A 19,321-nucleotide genomic window follows, 5' to 3' on the forward strand; every position below is an offset into this window, starting at 1 on the left:
TGCGAGTCAACTATGGTCAATGACATCAAGGGAGTGGAATCCAATTGTCTCGGATGGTATATGTGGAAGTTCATTGAGAAGAGAGAAGAAGAAGAAGAAGAAGAAAAAAAAAAAAAAAAAGAGGAATATATATATTTTAAATAATTAAAATCTAGCCTTGATAACGTCATGAATTACATCCTTCTTCCCCTCCCCACGTGCACTCTTCATCTTTTTCCTTTCTTTTTCTTTTTATTTTCTTTCTTTTTTTTCCTTTCCTTCCTATCACGTTTTGACACATGTCTCATCCCTCTCTTCTTCCAGCCCTACACCACATTAATTCTAAGAAAAATTCTTGCGTGGGGGCTACCACGTGGTGGGGCAGTGCGGTCCTCCAATCAAAAACCCCAAATTTTTCCCTCTTTTTCGAAACTGCCCCTGGTTTTTTATGTGAAATACCCAAAATACCCCCTTGCTTGGGCACTGATTGGCCCGCCCCACTGCCACGTGGTGCGGGTGCCATACGGAAGTCTCTCTCTAATTCCAATCATCCTCTTCTTTTAGGAAAAAAAAAACGCCGACCTCACCTCATTCCATATTTATTCTTCTACCTACTGTAGCCACATACACCACTCCACCATTCCCTATCATCTTCTTCTCCAACACACCACACTCAACCACCCTCAATTCCATTTTTTCTTCTCCTCACCAAGAACCACACCACCTCACCAAAATTCCATCTTTTCATATTTTCTTCTCCTCACTAAGAACACCACCACCATACCCACTTTATATTTTCTTTCAATCATCACTACACCACATCAAATCCTCATCAATTTTTCAAGGGATCTCATCTACATCAAGACTTGAGATTGGGTACAGTGGGAAGACATATATCAAGATTTGTCATAATTACTCCATAGCAATTTGTGATTTGTTTTTGTTACTTTTCACTCCTCTTCACCTTTACCTCTTTAATTGATGTATATTGTTGTTGATTTGTGGATGGGTTGTGAGTAGTCTATTTAGGAAGCTAGGGTTTGAGCCCTAGCATGGATTTAATGTAATAAATATGTTTTGATTTAATGGTTTTCAATTTCGTGTTTGGCATATGTTCTATTCTATAATATTTGGCTTAGATGCATGCTTAGGAGCTTGATTACCTCTTGAATGTGTAGATAAGCATGTCTAGAACAAATTAGGGGACCTAATCACTTCTCTAATTGATGGCTAGGACACTTGTTTAGAACATGGTTAGTTACAATACCAATTTCGATTGCTGTATTGGCTAGCTTGGGAACCTTGATTCTAGGACTCTTCGCCATTTGGTGCAACTAAAGGCCCTAACAAGGCTCTAGATTGTCTCAATTGAGTTTCTACGACCCTTAATCCGGAGTAGGAATACCCTTTAAGGAATCTAGTGACCCATGAGCCTTGAAAAGCCTTGGGTACGGTTCTTAATGCCATTATGAATTGAATGACCATTGTCGGAGCATATTTGTTCATTAAATTTGGCTAGGATGATAACCTAGTGACCTAATTTCCATATCTTGATTAGTACCTATTATATTAATTTTTAGTTGCAATTTTATTTTTCGCAATCAAACTCAATTTTCACATACCACTTTCATTGTCCATATCACTAGGTTGTGAGATTCCGCATTCACTTGTGGTTCTCTTGACCCATTTTAGGTTTGGTTGTTCCGAGCCGGGCATGTAAATAGCTTGGTGCTATTTTTCTAGGTTTATTTGTTAATTGTTGGTGACTTAGTAATCGGCACAACCAAGGATTAGAGTTAGCTTTTCAATCCCCATGGTACGATAATTTTGGGTTCAAATATTTCCCATTTCTTTGATGACCGTGCCCTTATTGCCCGTAAGTTGCATTTAAGCACCAAATCACCATCCCTTGTTGGCTATCATCACTACTACAAAAAACCCATTTAGAGACAAAAATTTTTGGGACCGACCAATTTTTCGTCCCCCAAACACATAATTAGGGACAAATTTTTTGATTTTGTCCCTAAAAGTTTTGAACGCTATTAGAGACAAATAAATATCAATTGGGGACAAATATTTTTTGTCCCCAAATTTAATTGGGGATGAGATTTAATTTGGTCTCCTATGTTTTTCTAATTTGTAAATAATTGGTAAAAAATTTTTTTTGAGAATAATAATTTTACTTATTACTTCTGTAGCATAGGACCAAATCATGGTTTGGGGTTTCCTTATTACTTCTAATCTCTAATTTTACTTGTTTACCCTTCTAAATTAATGTGGTTTTCATTGTATATGTATAAGGGGTATTTAAGTAAAAAAAGGTTATCTATTTATTATTTTTTCATAATTATATTTATCATATATAATTTATCTTTAATTAAAATGTACTCGGACATTTAATTCAGCCAATTCGCAATGAAGATTTGAGTCTCTAGATAGTCCCAGGGGTAGATGCACATAGAGCCCACCTTAGGCACTTGCTTAGATTGAATTTTTGAGTTTACATAGATTTGGTATAGGCAAGCTATGTGAAAATAGCAGAAATATGGCAGGAATATGGTAAAATAGGCAATCTTGGTACTGAATATATCCTTAATAGGTTTGGCATAGGCAAGCTGTATATGTGAAAATGGCAGATATAAGTCAAAATGACATAAATTTGGCAGAAACGAGCAAAATAGGCAAGCTTCGTAGGATATATTGACCTACTGAATATATCCTTACTATTTACTTTGAGTCTTGCCTTACCTTGAGAAACATTTCTGAATCCGCCCCTGGATAGTCCGACCTTAACAAGTGTGATCGAGTTCTTCAACTTAAGTGATATGAATATCAACATATTAGATTTACATATAACAAAATATGAATGTTAACTTCATTTACGTCTAAAAAGATACTATAGGTGGTTCCATCAAGTTTTTAAATTACAATGAGTTACTTTTTGAGACATGGCTTCATCAAGTTTATTTTCTTTTGCTAAAATTGCTTCATCGTGAATTCTCCTCACCCAAATTCGTCTTGAGGGAATTTCTCTTCAACTGGATTTCACTCCTCACTCGGATTTCCCTTAAAAGGAATACTCCTCACCTAGATTCTGTTTTAGGAGATTTCTCCTCACCTGGACTCCACTCTTCACTCGAATTTCTCTCAAAGGGAATACTCTTCACTCAGATTTTCTTTGAGAAGATTTCTCCTCACTTCAATTCCACTCTTCACTCGGATTTCCTTCGAAATGAATATTTCTCACCCAGATTCTCTTTTAGGAGATGAGAGATTTCTTCTCACACAAATTTGTATTTGAGGAGTTACTTCTCACCTAATTTGAACTCTTTGAGAGAATTTTCCCTCACCCAGATACACTTAGAGGGGATTTCTTTTCAATTGACACTACTAGGATTTTGGCCTTAGACATCATGACAATTACATCGGTGAGGAATTCACGCGATGTAAAAAATGTCATTAATATCGATTCCTCAAATACCGATTTCTATGAATATTACTGACATCGATTTTTACTGTTTACCGATGTCTACGATTTGATTCTGAAAATTAAAAAAAACGCGGAAAAGACTAAATTAAAAATTTCAACAACACGAGGGAACAAAATTTTCCTTTCCCTCACACTTAGGTCAGTTTTCCCACTCTCTGGCAGCCCATTTCATCCTCACTTTATCTCCGAAAGAATTAGTGACCCATCTTTGTGGCTCTTCCCCGAAACGCTAGCCCTCTCCTCTTTCTCTCCCACTCTCCTTTCACGGCCACCGCTGCCTCCATCTCCTCCGCTCACTCCCTTACTGTCTCTCTCCCCCTCATTAACTGCTAGCAAGCTCTCTCTCTAAAACCCTCTCCGTCTCTTTCTGGAATTGACATAGATGAAGTCTATATAGCCGCACCACAAGTTCTTACGGGATATGATGGAGCCTCCCCAGTCGCCAAACCCTAGCTCCGGCAAGCCTCCAAGGAGAACGTGCCTCTGACTTCAGATCTAACTATACGGCCACCAAGTTCAACGCTCCAACCAGACAGGATCATCAAAACCCTGGTAATTTATTTATTTTCATTTCGCTTATTGTTCATATTTCACAAAACGAAATAATGGATCCCGATTTCAAATTTTGGGTTTCAATTTCGATGTCGTTGTGTTAATTGGTGGCTGTTTTGGGTCAATAAATAGGAGGTAAGCTAGTGTACCAGACCACTAAGAAGGGCAAGCGGACCCAAGTGTCTTGTTATTGGCAAGAGTATTCAAGGGGTATGTATTTTTTTTTCTTTTTTTTTTTCTGAAATGGAAGCTTTTGTATGGTTTTGATGGTTTGTGTTTGTTGTAATACGAGTTTGGATCAGATCTGTGAATTGGTGAATTTGTTGCTTTATTATGATGAACTCCATGTTAATATTGGTTGGGGATTTCAAGTTTCCAAAGCATAGAGTGATTGATCCCAGAGAGAAAATTTCTGCCAGGGGATTGCAAACTATATTCTCACAGGGGATCAAGTCTGATATATCATTGTGTGTGTGTGTGTGATCTCTCAATTATATATTTTGCAGTACTTTTGTTTGATAAGTTTGAAACCTTTAAAGTCCTGGAAGCAGTACTTTTGTTTGATAAGTTTGAAACCTTTAAAGTTGTCTTGAAGATACATGTGCATATATTAAGCTCATTGTGTGTGTGTGTGTTAATTTGTCTTGAAGATACATGTGCATATATTAAGCTCATTTTGTGTGTGTGTGTGTGTGTGTGTGTGTTAATTTGTCTTGAAGATACATGTGCATATATTAAGCTCATTGTGTGTGTGTGTGTGTTAATTTGTCTTGAAGATACATGTGCATATATTAAGCTCATTGTGTGTGTGTGTGTGTGTTAATTTGTCTTGAAGATACATGTGCAAATATTAAGCTCATCATTTTATTCTTATAAGTACCACACTTTTTATAAGGTAGTAAATGGACCTCTTGAGAGAGAGGATTGGGACACTGCAATAAAGATGCCTCTCGGAATAGTTCCTGCAAGTTTGATACTCTTGATCTCTCAATTATATATTTTGCAGTACTTTTGTTTGATAAGTTTGAAACCTTTAAAGTCCTGGAAGTTTAAACATCTCATTTCTTATGTTCTATCCCACAGGTTTAAACCTTTAAATTCCAGTATGCTCATATAAAATGTGTCCAGAGGTGGTGCAATGAGAAGGGAGATATCATTTATGAAATCTGTCATCAGGTAATTAGCTAGAATGCTTTCATTCCTTTGCATATGCAGTGGTCATTTTCATGATCTTTTATAAATCTGTCTGATTCCATTTCTAAGTTAGAGATTAGTAATTTTAGAAATTCCTTATATTCATATAAGTAAAGCAGCTTCGATTTATTTAGAAGCTATCATTGTCCTGCTTTCCCACTTCTTTTATTGCGATTCGATGTACCATGAGAAGATATTTTTTCATATCAATTAACTATGGTAATGCATATATGTAATTTATTAGAGCATGTGACCATTTTATGGTAACTTTGATGATTTGAAATGGTTTATTTGAATCTTCTCCAGTCATGAATTCACAGTTTGTGTTCTCTCTGATGAAAAATTTCTTTTAATGCAGCCTTATCAACCTGGTTATACTGCCCCATCACCTCCCCCTTAGTTTTTGTAGATTCCGGAACGAACTTCCAGATCCAAGTGCACAACCCAAGCTCATGTCCATGAAGAAAGACAAAGATCAGTAAGTAATCTGTTCTGTTGCTCAAGCTTTTAAACATCTTGCATTTAGACTTGTCTGTGCATTTACAACTTTCATTTCCAAAAGTAGGCATTGGCATTCTTATCTGGCAATGATTCAAATCAAACGTGATAACAGAGCACAGCCAAGCCATTTTGAACTCTCTGTACTCATTTTACTGGAACTTGACTAGAAATTGGGAGTTGAGGTATGTGAATCTTTTTCACTACATATAAAATTCATATCAAATAATTATTGAACTTTGTTGATGTCCTTGATATATGGGATGGGGCAGACATATTGAACCCTTGATATATTGAACTTTGCTGGTTGGAAAGTCATTCAAAAGATTCGACACAGACATACATGCTTTAAATTTCAAGTTAGTATTGATTTCCACTCTTGATATTCACTATAAAGATATATAATTTTATTTCGCTTACTTATGGTTTTTCATTATTGATATTAACTTTTGGTATTCGATTTTCGTTACATTATGCAGTTGGATCGATATGTGGTAGGCTCCTACCTTGATCCCCTTATAGTTAAGGTACCCTTTCTTATTTGGGCATGTAGGTCTGATTACATGCTTTATCTCATGTTTGTTTGCTTGTTTTTAATTATCTAACTCAAGTTAAACCATTGATATCTTGTGTGTATTTTTGCTTTGATTAGTTGGTAAACATTCAGTGTGCGGTTTTGGTACTAAAAACTAACTTTTGTTTAATTTGATATTTTGCACTTATTAAATAATGTTTTATGCTCATCATTAATCCATTTCTGTACAACATTATGATTGCTTTCTTTGATGTTTCCTTATGAAATCCTATTTACTCCTTTCAATATTCCTTTATTAAGGTCCATATATTTTCATCTCCTCAGTTTCATGAATTTTCTTGGAGTCAGCGGTATTTTATGATTAAAGCTTTTGGTGCAGGTATACTGATCAGACACATGTTTAAGGATTTTCCATATGCCTCTGGTTCTCCATCAAAAGCCGTCTGCATTATTGATCTTAATTTGTTACAGATATTATTTATAGTTGAAGACTTGTGAAGCATACTATGAAAGTGCTCAATTTGTTCATGTTTATTGGATTTGAAAAAAAAGTTGATGTTAGGCTCTGTTTATTACTATTATCCATAATAAATTCAAATTTTTGGTAAAAAACAATTATATTTATATAATTGGCGACAACCATTAGATTTGTTTTCTAATATAATTCAATAATTTATTAAAAATAAAAATTAAATTTAAAAATAATTTAAAATTTGAGAATAAAAGGAGACGAAGTGAGTTTCGTCCCCTATTAGTTTGATTGGCACTATTAAATTTAAAATATAAAATAAAAAAATAAAAGGAGACGGAGTGTGTTTCGTTCCCTATTTGTCCGATTGGCGCCATTAAATTTGAATTTTATTTTTTAATTTGAAGAAAAGGAGACGGAGTGAGTTTCGTCCCCTATTTGTCCGATTGGCGCCATTAAATTTGAAAAAAAAAAAATTAATTTGAATAAAAGGAGACGGAGTGAGTTTCGTCCCCTATTTGTCTAATTGGCGCCATTAAATTCGAAAAAAATTTGAATTTTGAAAATAAAAGGAGACGGAGTGAGTTCGTCCCCTATTCCTCTGATTGGCGCCAATTTATTTTATTTTCCCTCCATTCTCTCAATGCTCAATGCGAATTGGGGATGAAATTTCATTGAATAGGGGACAATTTTTATTTTTTCTCCAAATACATTAGGAGACGGAATTTATCGGTCGTTGCCTTAAACAATTTGGGACGAGCTTTAGGAGACGACTTTAGCCACAAAACGATTCCGTCTCAAATTTTTTTAGGGGACGAATTCTCAGCTATTAGAGACAATATCAATTTGTCTCTGAATGGGTTTTCTCTAGTAGTGCATTACTTTGCCCCTCCACGACGCATACACAAAGGACAACAACTCCTCCACAATAGCATTATGCTTCCCAGCCTTCAAAATGACACACCTACTATTGCCCTTCTTTGTTGAATATTGCAATTTGTAGCAAGCACTAATCTCGTGATGAATGGGGATTTGTCCATTAATTGGTGGCACTTCATAGCACAACAGTACCGAGCAGTTGCCTAAGGGTATTAGGCAGCACTTGACCGATGGCGAGATTTAGGCAAAACAAAATGTACTATAGCCAACCAGGTAGCGATAGCAACAACCTGCACCTAAATTGGTACTTGTACACGGCAGTACAACCCTCTTCAGGGTGACTCGCCATCTCCCCCTCTCGCAAGGGGCGAAGCTCCACCTCATCCGGGATCCTCCAATTCACTCTAAACTCCTAGATCTGGTCTTCAGTCATGGTATCACTAGGCTAATCAATGGGAGTCCCATCACATAACTTCCATCGGCCATCGCTACCCCTGGCTATGGTACCTGCCGGTATCAACTGGTGCCAGAACCTCCTTCATCCCCTCCCCTATTGGCAATCCCAATAGCAGGCCCTTCAGCGCTTTCACTCGCTGTTGCCTTACCAGCCCGTTTAGGACCCATCACATCAATCTGCCAATAGAAATGGATATCAATCAATTTCTCAGTCTAACTTCCTATACCCAAACCACAACCATGCCCAGATTCCTATTCTACCCAAAATCTGGTTAACACAAGACCAGGTTAGAATTTGAAACCACCCTCTCAAACACGGCAAATCGGCCTATATTCTACCATCATTATACATCCAAAATTACCCAACCTATTCATTTCACCAATAGCAAAGCAAAACATAAACATTCAAATTCAAAAAAGTCCGTACCTTTGAATTAATTTCTGGGAAGATTGTTGAATTCCGCAAGCGGTCGCGAACACTTCAAACCTCCTTCAACACCAGGAAAGACAAAAGGTGCTACTTTTCTCTGATACACAACCCACTTTTCAGAAATTTTCTCAACCCTTCTTTTTCTGGGTACACTGCACTCTCTGCAAAAACCTTGCGCTACGCCAAAACAAGGGAAGGAACAGTCCTGCTTTCCTTTTGTCCTTTATTTATATACCACAAAGAGCAACGTGAGCCCCAGGAAAAATTTAAGGAATTAAGATGAAATTAATTGAGATTAATTTTATTTTTTTGATAAGTGATAACGACACTAGAGAAATTTTTTAGAAAACTTTACTGAAGTGAATCTTCAGTTTGTTAACTCGAATGTAAAGTAAGTTTCACGAGGAGTTCGTGATAATTTTTGTGGAATTTTCGGACGTCGGAACTATTTGTTACGAATTTTGGAAGTTGCGAATTGAGAAATTAATTTTTAATCAAAGATTTAATTTCGGTGCGATCTAGGTCGTTGGTTTCATTCAGAGAGCTGGTGACCCGTTTCTTGGACTCGTGACCCATGAAGAAGACCCGACAATATCTCCTCCGTCCGGCTATTTCTCGAAGGCGGACCACCGGCGCTAGGAATGTCTCGACATCCCGACCAAGCCTATGGCTTGGGTTTCCACCGATGAGCTCCAACGAAGCCAATTCGAAGCCGAGAAATTTCTACGGTCTCGGCTGTTCTTCAGCATTCTCCAGCGACTCCAAGCCGATGACGACATGCAAGGATTAGTCTTCTCGTTGAGCTCTACGTTCTGGTATAACTATTTTTCGATTTCGATTGAGTTTTGAGGAATTGATGTTTTGGGTATAATTCGTCCACCGCCGTGTACAGCTGTTCAGATTACAGGTTTAGATTTCCTTTGGTCACTTCGATCTTCAATTGGAATTCTGGGCTTGAGTTAATGTAAGGATATTGGGCTATTATCCTTCAACACATAACTTTCCCAAGGTTGCTAGGAGAACACAAGTTGCATCAGACTAGGAAAAGGCTTCTCCAAGTTTCTCGATGGCTCAAGGAATCAAAGAGGCGTGCAAGACTTGAAGAGGAAATCCGGGAGAATCATTCTCATTGATCTTGAGTTTAAGGTGGTATTTATTTCATATCACTTTGCATTTAGAATTGATATGCATATCGGTTAAGTTGATTTGAAATACTTATCTGCATTAAAAGGTTTTTGAGATGCATATCAAATATAGATTGGATTTGCAAACAGTTAGGAAGTATTGATTGTTTATCAAAATCAGTTTTAAAAGCTTTCCTTACTTATCTTATTTGATATGAAAAAGAGATTTGATTGAGGGGGAGTCTTTCTCCCCTATAAAAGGTTTTGAAACTGATTTCATTAGCAGAGTTTTTTTAGCATCTAAAAGTTGTCTTGTGTTGTGCTGCATATGTTCTCACAAATCATTTTCTGAAAACTCTCTTTGCTTGTTGGTTGTTTTCCCTTGCATGCTATGTTCATTTGCATACCTTATTCTCAAGATCAGTGAGACGTTGAGATCAAGGAAGGTTGGAAGATTGGCTCATTTAGATCGTGTGGAAATTGAGTTAGAAGTTAGATCAATTGTAAATCAAGTTAGCTATGTTGCTAAGTGAAAGTGATAGTTATGAACATCACTACTTGTATACTGTAAACTCATTTGATTTATAGTGGATTGATTTTCTCGTGTTGGCTACGTTACAAGCCACGCAGTGAAGTTTCCTCAGTGGAGAGGTTTACACTGCGTTAGCAATCTTTGTGTTGAATTGAAAGTGCATACTAAGTTTTACAAAGCAGTTTTCTTAATCAAATTGTTCTATCTGATAATTACAGTTAATCCTAGAATATATCTTAAATGCAGAATGGTCGAGGTGGTGAGAATCCTAGAAGTGAGCTATCTCTGTGAATGGGAAACAGAATAGCTATTGTTGCTGCTGTGCTTGACAATATCAAATTCGTTGTTACCATGATAGTCACAGACATTGACTTTGAGGAATTGAATTGAAGTGAAGAGTGAGGTTCATTATTATCAAGAATTTTCAATAAAGGTAATAGTCTCAAAGTGCACATTGGTTTGATATGTAATTGTTAAGTAGACGAGATTGATTTGGACGCTATTAATCATTTAGCTTGGAGTTGTGAATTTGATCTACTGTTAATTGTATAATTGGAATCACATACCCAGTACATGCATATTTGTATTTGGTCTGTGATTATCCACTGTTAGTGAAATTCATGGTTTTAGTATCAAGTATAAACTTGAGTTATGTCTTGGAAATGGATTCACTCTAGTAATGGTTGTCAACATACAACGAAGGGGCTGGGTTTGAAATTTATGTCGTTAAGGTGAGTTGGGTGTTTGGATTAATTGTAAAGTTTGAGTTCGAAATATATACGTCTTCACAACGTATGTTTTATCTTGTTGTTGATCAAAAGGAAGTTATCTTGAAAATAGTCAATATTTGGGTGTCCATAGTAATTGAAAGAACTACACCCAACGAGAAAACTAACGTACTTTCTTGACATTGATCTAATGAAATTGGTTGCCTTTTGACAAGAGTTATTGGTCGGAAGTGCTGCACTCTAGTATTGTCGGACTAGGACTCCAGTTACCCAGAATGTGAGATGTAGTGGTGTTGGCCTAGGAAAGCGAATGGAGTTAAAGCTGCGATATTCCAGGTAGGGGACTCTGGACTTGCCTTAGTTAGTGGTTTTAATGTTTTCTAATGTGTGTGTATGAGTCATTTTATTATAAATTGAAAAATACGTTAGTGCACCTAACTATGCTAGCAAATGAGTATGTTGTGATGACTTGAGAGCGAAGGGTGACACTGACTTTCTTGTGTTGATCCCCTTAACATCCGGAGGGTTAGCTACACTGGTTGGACGGTGCTTTTGATCGCAGTGACGATTTGATTCCATGTGTGTAGCTAGGTAGCGGACGCTCTCGCTACGCTTACCTGATTATTACTTTATTTGAGGTAAGGTCGTGTAGTTGGTCTGTGGAACCGGCCATCAGGTTTGTCTTTTGGATCATGGTGCACTAGTGTTTGATTTTATAAAGAAAAGTTTTCTTATAAATGATTTTCACTACTCGCCGGCACCTATGTTTGAGTTAGTTTTCAAACCTAGCTGGGCAGTGTCTTAATGAGCAGCGAGGACAAAAGCTCACCCCTACAATAGTTTGTGGATGCAGCAACTGTGTACGGAGACGGGACAATTGGACGAACGTTGAGTATGGCTTAGGTTCTTGATTTCTTAAATTGCGTCACTGCCGGAATTTGTTCCACGTGACAAGTTCCTCCATTCTCCTTAGTTTTGCATAACTCATTTGACAAGTTTTGATTGTGCGTGAATTATATCTCTTTGAAATCTTGGACTTTTGACTCTGAATCGGACAAATATCCTTAAATTGCTCTTTCCAGTTTTGAAATGACTAGTGCTTGTTTCAAAAGTTCTTTAACATCCCAAACAGGGTTTTCACCTTGTTTAAAATAAAAGCTTCCACTATCCAAAATTTGGTAATTGAATTATCAAAATATTCAAAAATTTATTTCCTTTGCCTTGCGACTTTTAGGGTCTGAGTTAAGGGTATTTTTGCTTGGATCATAAAGGTTTGCAGCACTGTAATGACTTTGATTTGGTGAGGTGCAAACAGATCGGATCACGACCGTATACACTAATAGGGTCACGATCCCACGATCTAGCCATGCGTGAGCCCAAAAACAGAATAATCATGAGCATGCGCGGCCATCCTGACAAACGGCACACACATGCATTTATGGAACGTTACAAAAGTCAAACGTTCCTCCACTAACACACGACACACCGGTCACAGCCAACCACATGGCATAATTCAAAAACCCAAGAAACCACCAGGCATACGAAAAGACAAACTATGTACAACTGTCACCAACTACTCTCAGCTCATCTAGCTCCCCAGTCCACACCTCCCTTGGGTATGGACTTGGGGGACTGGGAATATTGACAACGAGATTGATCTCGGTAGGCAGCATGTCTCGTCTTATTGGTATTCTTTTCACCAAAACAAACTCCTCACCTAAGGAACTCTTGATCGGGGACTTGGGGGACTTGTTTATACCTCTTATATAATATGTCAATAATACCAATAAAACAAGACGAATTGCCAAAGACCCACCAGCAGGGCCTACTGAGACCACCACGATGTGACAGCCCAAGCTGGCCCATCCCCAGCGTGGACACACTCCAAAAAGAGCATGCCTCTCCCACATCTGAAATGAACAGGACTTAACGTCTTCCAACGCCTATATAAAGCCAAAAACCTTCCACAACAGGTAGTTCTCTAATCTAATTCTTCTCTCGATATTGTCAACATTTACTAACTTAAGCATCGGAGAGTCTTAGGCCGGCAAAACCAGTCTCTCTCTGACTTTTTTTTGTGTTGAACAGATTGCGAAGAGAGAGGCGAGACAAGATCAATCAGTGATTCCAAACCCTGTCAGCAACCAGCTCTCGGAAGTCCCCGGAAACAGTTACCAAATCGAAAAACCGGTCCGATTCAACTGGTTTTTAAGGTAGAATCGTTTTTTTTTTTTTTGGTGCGGCTATTGCCACCCTACCATTTTCTTAGTTCACCCAACACATAATTGAATTATTAAAAGACTATATTACCCAAATGCAAAATGACTAATAAGTACACTAATTTTTTTTAAATTCTAATCTGTATGGAAAACTAAATACATAACTAATTAATTAAATACAAAGACTACTTAATTTTTCATTGAATAACATTAATCTTCATCTTCTCCACCCAAATTTGAATTTATTAATATTTTTTTTAATCTTTTTGTTGCCTCCTCATTGTAATTGTGGTTCAATTCAAAAAACTATTAGTATGAACTTCATCATCTTTGCAATACCCTATGTAAAACACACACACACACACACACACACACACAAAAACTTTTCTTCATTGCTCATAGTTGTTAACTTACTAATTTTTTAACATGGATTAAAATAGATGAATATTGAAAATGAAAGAAAAGAAATTTAAAAATGGAAGTAAATCATATTATAATTTTATTAGGAAACTTTAATATATTCTATTTGGTATAAATTAAATGAGAGATTTTCGTTAAAAAAAAATTCTTTAATTTGATATGTCATATAAGGATATGTCTGGAAAGAGAAATGGATTAGATAAGTAAATATAATAATTGAAATTAATATGTAGGGTGTAATGAGCAAGTAGGGTGAAAAAAGAAAATTGTAGGGTGGCAATAGCCGCACCCTTTTTTTTTGGGAAAATGATCATTTACCCAATTTTAGGCTAAAAATTGCCCACTTGCTCCACCAACTGTTTTTTAACCCCATTTACCCAAAACACTCTAAGGGATTATTTCCCCTTTACCCAATTAATTCTTTTTCTTTTTTTTTTTAGACTTTTTTGCCCTCTCCTTCTTTCTCACTTAGAGAGAGAAGTCACCCTCCACCTTGCTGTGCTCCGGTGACCAGTGGCCGGCGCGGTCTCCGGCGACCGGTGACCGGACACCGGCGAACGGTGACCGGATTCCGGCGACCGATGACCGGAATCCGGAATCCGGCTATTATTGCCCCCCAGTAATCATATTACTGCCCCCCAATAATCATATTATTGCCTCCCAATAATCATATTATTGCCGTCCAGTGAATTGTATGAACTCCCAAAACCAAATGAATACACTACAGGCATAATTGATCAATTTATAATCATATTATTGGCTCCCAGTAATCATATTACTGCCTCCCAATACAAAGTCCAATGTCTCTACTGCCCCCCAGTAATCATATTACTGCCTCCCAATACAAAGTCCAATGTCCTAAAACAACATGTAACTTGTCAAAACACCACACTATAGTGATCCCTGTCCCTCGTATCAAAGTCTACTGGGGGCCAATAATGTGTCTACTGCCCCCCAGTAGACCATCAAACAAACCCAGAGCAAAGCCCGGACCAGAACTCCGGCTTCCGCGTGGAGCTTCGGAGGTCTGATGACAACCTTGACGTGGCGGCGGAGCATCGGAGGTTTCTTCTCGTGGAAGCGGTGCTCGCAATTGGAGATGAATTCGAGGTCAAGCATCTCACCGCAGAGCTTGTTGGGTATGGCGTCGACGAGGATAAGCTTCGGAGATCCTAGGTTAGAATGGACTGGGTGATGGCCAGGCCGACGTTGCCGGCGCCGATGATGGAGATCTTGGTCTGGCCGTTGGAGGAGGAGGGAGGGCAGCGCCGTGGATGTGCTTGAAGAAGGCCTGGGTTAGGTCGATGATGAAGGAGGTCTGTCAAAACCGGCTGGGCGATGCAGTCGGCCGGAAGTGGAGAGAGAGAGAGAGAGAGAGAGAGAGAGAGAGAGAGAGAGAGAGAGAGAGAGAGAGAGAGAGATAGAGAGAGAGAGAGAGAGAGAGAGAGAGAGAGAGAAACTGGAGGTGGAGATCGGTGGGAGAGTGACAGAGAGTCTGAGAGGAGAGGGATGAGTTTCAATTTAATTAATAGGGGTTAAAATGTCAATAGATCTTAGATTGGGTAAATGGGGTTAAATAACTCTTAGTGGAGTTAGTGGGCAATTTTTAAGCTGAAATTGGGTAAGTGGTCACAACCCCTTTTTTTTTTTGCCCACACCTAGCCGTTCTTATCCCCGCCTCCAACATCTACCACATTGTCCACCCATCCTTGCCAACTCCCTTGTCCCTCTTAACTCCCTACAAGCTTTCAACCATTTTCATCTATCTACTTCATTCCTCCTCTCTTTCATTCTTGTCAGTAGAGGTAGCAAACGGGCCACTAGGCACGAGCCCCGCACAACCCAAGCCTGTTAATGGTCCGGCCCGACCCGAACATGTTAGAATAACGGGTCAGGTTGGGCCTAGAAATATTGGCCCATTGACCCGGGCCGGGAATTATGGGTCGGCCCGTTACAAACACAATGTTTCATTTTGTTTTTAAGTATATTAAAAAATTACAATGATGGGATTTGAACGTCAGACCTCTTTATTCAAAATTTCATGACAATTCCACCAATGCAATTTTATTAATGTTGTCAAATTAGTGAAATAAAACATTATATCCTTATTTTGACATAAGTATTTTTTCTAAATATTAAATATATGTTTATTAATAAAGACTAATCTCACAATAATACAACTATAGAAAGGAGAGAAAAAAAATATGATGCTAAATCTTCATTTAATTAATAAAGATTAATCTCACAATAATACACTAATGACTTTTAAACCTAGGGAGAAAACCCTAGCTAGCTTTCTCTCGTCCTATAGCCGCACAGTTTTCTTCTCAATCTCTATCAACACTCGTCTGGTGGCAGCCCAGCGCTGACACCGACCTTTGTAGCGCTGACGTTGCGGTGTCGCTGCCGGACGGGTTATACATCTAGGGCATGCTCCTTGGTTGTGGAACAATTTTGGCTTGAAGGCTTGATAGAATTGGTCCTGCCAAATTTTTTTTTTTTTTGGCTGCAGATCTGAGGTGGATGCGGGGGCACCATCTCAAGGGGAGGCTTTAGGCAGAGTAGCTGGTTTGGGCTTCTTCCAGGCGGCAGCGACGGCTTGATGGCATCTATACAGGGTTAGGATGTTGGTGGCTTCTATGGCACCGTGCTCCGACAGTCTGCACAAGATGGCAAAGGCTGGGCTGGGTCGGGTCAATTGTTGAGCATTAGGTTGGACTGTTTCTTGGGACCATTGGCCTGCAGCCCTTCTAATTAGCTTAGGTTTTCTTTGCTTTCCTATTTCCTATTTTTGTAGGGAACTAATGCACTTTTTGTGTTTTTAGATGCCTATTTACTATGTATGTTTCATAGTTCATACGTTTGCTTTAAAATAAATTAGCACTTATTGTCTAATGGGTGGTGCTAACATACCACGTCCTAAACTTACCCTAGAGATGGCAAGGGATTGTATGTATCTGTGTCTTTCTAGCTTGCGTTCGTTGAATGAAATTGATATTTCGATTAAAAAAAATATATAAGTGTTTCTATTCATACCTCTAAAATTAGCATTTAAACCTCTTATTTTTTTCAAGTGTTATTGAATTTGTCAATTCATGTACAATGACCAATAAAGACAAAATATAAAAAAAAAATATATATATATATATATATATATATATATGTTCCTAACTCCATTGTGTTCAACAGACCCGGCATATTCTTCCATGATGTTTGAACAAGCAACTCTATTCATAAATGGCAGCCTCAAATTTAAACTTATACTCCTAACAAGTAGCATAATCACAAAAGATTCAACTATTAATTTCAGAACCCATTGAAATCTTACCAAAGAAAATTAAAGTGATTAACAAACATGTAATTAATCACATGTTTTATTGCAATTTGGAACCAATAGCATCACGGTCTTTAGTTTTTTCTTCACCTGAGCATGCCTTGTTTTCTTTTCTTAGATTTTGGTCATCATTCTTGTCTTTTATCTCTCAATCTCAACACCCTTATTATTCTGTGTTCTTCTACATAAGTGATAGTATAAACTTCCTACCAAGATGCCAATATCAATTCTGTCAGTGCACTCAACTTCCTCTTCGATCCTGAGGTTTAGCATCGACTTCAAGTTGTACATCCTCCACGAAGCAATTTAGTCTGCTATTCTCCACATAGAAGTCATTCAATACCTCTCCTTCTTTTGGCATACGTGATCTATGGTAAGGGTTCACTTAATTCGATGTTTGAATGATGAGACTACAAGGAAGTGGTTGCTTGCTCGAGTACTTTTGTTGAAGAACCCTAAATTTGGTTAAGATTTTATGGGTAAGGCTATTTAGGGAACATAGGGAGGTGTAATTAGCATTTTAAGTATTTGAAAGACTATGTTAGAGGTCTAATAAGTGGAGAGGTCCAAATACTAATTTTAAAGGTATGAATAGAAGTAATATACTAATAAACAACTTATTTTTGAGTTATTTTTTATTTTTTCTTTCTTATAGTGGAATATATAAAATTATTAAGAAACTAATCTTAAAAAACTAAGATTAAGAAAAATGTTTTGATAAAAAAAATTAGGAAAAATGTTGTAGAACTTTATTTATTTTAATTTTCTATGTAGTTAAATAAAATCAATTTTTATTTAGGGTTTTTGTCCATTTACCCCATTTCTAGGGATTTTTTTCCCACTTACCCCATTAAGTTTTTTTAATTCCCTCTTATCCAATACACTCTAAGGGACTCTTCCCTAGTACCCCATTAAGATTTTTTTTTTGTTTTTAATTTTTTTTTTAATACCATTTTACCCCTTACCCCTTTATTACTTAGAGAGAGAGAGAAACCATATGAGACTTCGCCGGAGCCCGTCACCGGCCGCCGGATTCCGGTCAACTTTCGCCGGATTCCGGTCACCGGATTCCGACCAACTTTCCCCTAATAGACGCCTATTGCCCTCCAATAGACGTCTATCAGCCATGTATTGCCCCTAAATAGACGTCTATTGCCCCCCAATAGACGTTTCGATTATCGAAATGGAAACTAATTTTCCTATAATTAGACAAATAAAGCTTTGATTGAAGAAAAAAGAGAGGAGATTACATCAATTTAAAACGTGTATTGCCCCCCCAATAGATGTGTATTGACCCTCAATAGACACTTAACAAACGTCTATTGCCCTCCAATAGTCTTTTTCTTTTTCTTTTTCTTTCCTTCTATTCTTTTGCCCTCATTTTATCCAAAAAAAGAAGAGACAGAGTATGTATGCCCACAATTTCACAAAAGCAAAAGAGATGACCAATTAACTTCAAATTTCTTAGCCCTCAGCAACCTTTTCATGCTCCATTTTTTTTTTTTTGGACAATAGAACCATTACAACAGAAGAAGAAACAGAGTATGTTTTCCTCCTCAAAAAAAAAAAAAAAAAATCCTACGCTTTTGAAACAGAGAGAAGCAAGATGCCCGAACCCGAAACAATTCGAAACCTTACTGCTGGAATCGAAACGCTCAGTTCATGGTTCAGACGCCGGTGATTCCTACGCCTAGTTCATGTGTTCACCGTTCCAGGTAGACCTGCTGGACTCAAGGACGTGGTTCAGACGCTGGTGAAGTCTCCGGTGGGGCGGAGGCCGGCACGATCGCGATCTAGGGAGGAAGTCAGGAACTGAGGCCGCGCCATGAACTTCTCGAGCAAAATCTTAGATGCAGATTTGGAGGTGACGTAGATGCAAATCGTCGTCCAAGGCACATCGAGGAAGAAGAGAGAGAGAGAGAGATTAATGATGAGAGAAGAGGGCCGAGGTGGAAGAAAAGCAGATCGAGGATCAACTAACTGAGATTTGCCGGAAGCCGGCTGAGGCAGCAGTTCTGCAGAGAGAGAGAGATAGAGGAGAGAGAAAGAGAGAGGGCGAGAGGGAGACAGCAAGGGAGATAGAGTGGGATGTAGTTTTCAATTTTATGGAGGCCAAAATCGTCATTTAGCTATTAAATGGGGTTAGTGGGAACAAAATTCTCTTGATGGTGTAAGTGGACTACTTTTAAGTCATTTTGGTGCTATGGGTCAAGATCCCTTTTATTTACTCAAATTAAAATTTTAAAATTGTGTTTTATAATGAAATAGCACGAGCACACCCCCTTTATTAACCCGATACAAACACGGCCCGACACGATATAGGCTCAAGCCATGGGCCGAACCAAACTTAATGTTTTAGTAAATAGGCCGGCACAAGCCCAACACTATAATAAATGGACCGGGTCGTGCAGCCCCGCCCGTTTGCCACCTCTAATTGTCAGTTGATTTTTTTTTATCTCAAAGCAAAATAAGATTTTAAAAA

General features: G+C 38.0%; 2 long non-coding RNA genes across 3 annotated transcripts; both read left to right on the plus strand.

Moving 5' to 3' along the window:
- The first annotated feature begins 3,637 nt into the window (after positions 1-3,637).
- On the plus strand, positions 3,638-6,845 carry LOC112167302. 2 transcript variants are annotated; one of them, XR_005800540.1, is made up of 8 exons: positions 3,638-4,021; positions 4,154-4,231; positions 4,917-5,197; positions 5,574-5,693; positions 5,829-5,898; positions 5,986-6,072; positions 6,193-6,240; positions 6,628-6,845. It is a non-coding gene; the product is annotated as an uncharacterized LOC112167302 (long non-coding RNA). The 2 variants fall into 2 exon arrangements; XR_002923696.2 differs by lacking the exons at positions 5,986-6,072; positions 6,193-6,240 and having other exon boundaries at positions 5,126-5,197.
- A 1,489-nt stretch (positions 6,846-8,334) lies between these two features.
- Positions 8,335-9,622, plus strand: LOC121048985. The gene is made up of 3 exons (XR_005799081.1): positions 8,335-8,566; positions 9,005-9,297; positions 9,375-9,622. It is a non-coding gene; the product is annotated as an uncharacterized LOC121048985 (long non-coding RNA).
- The last annotated feature ends 9,699 nt before the right edge of the window (positions 9,623-19,321 follow it).

This window comes from Rosa chinensis, chromosome 5, assembly GCF_002994745.2.
Source record: "Rosa chinensis cultivar Old Blush chromosome 5, RchiOBHm-V2, whole genome shotgun sequence".
Taxonomy (NCBI): domain Eukaryota; kingdom Viridiplantae; phylum Streptophyta; class Magnoliopsida; order Rosales; family Rosaceae; genus Rosa; species Rosa chinensis.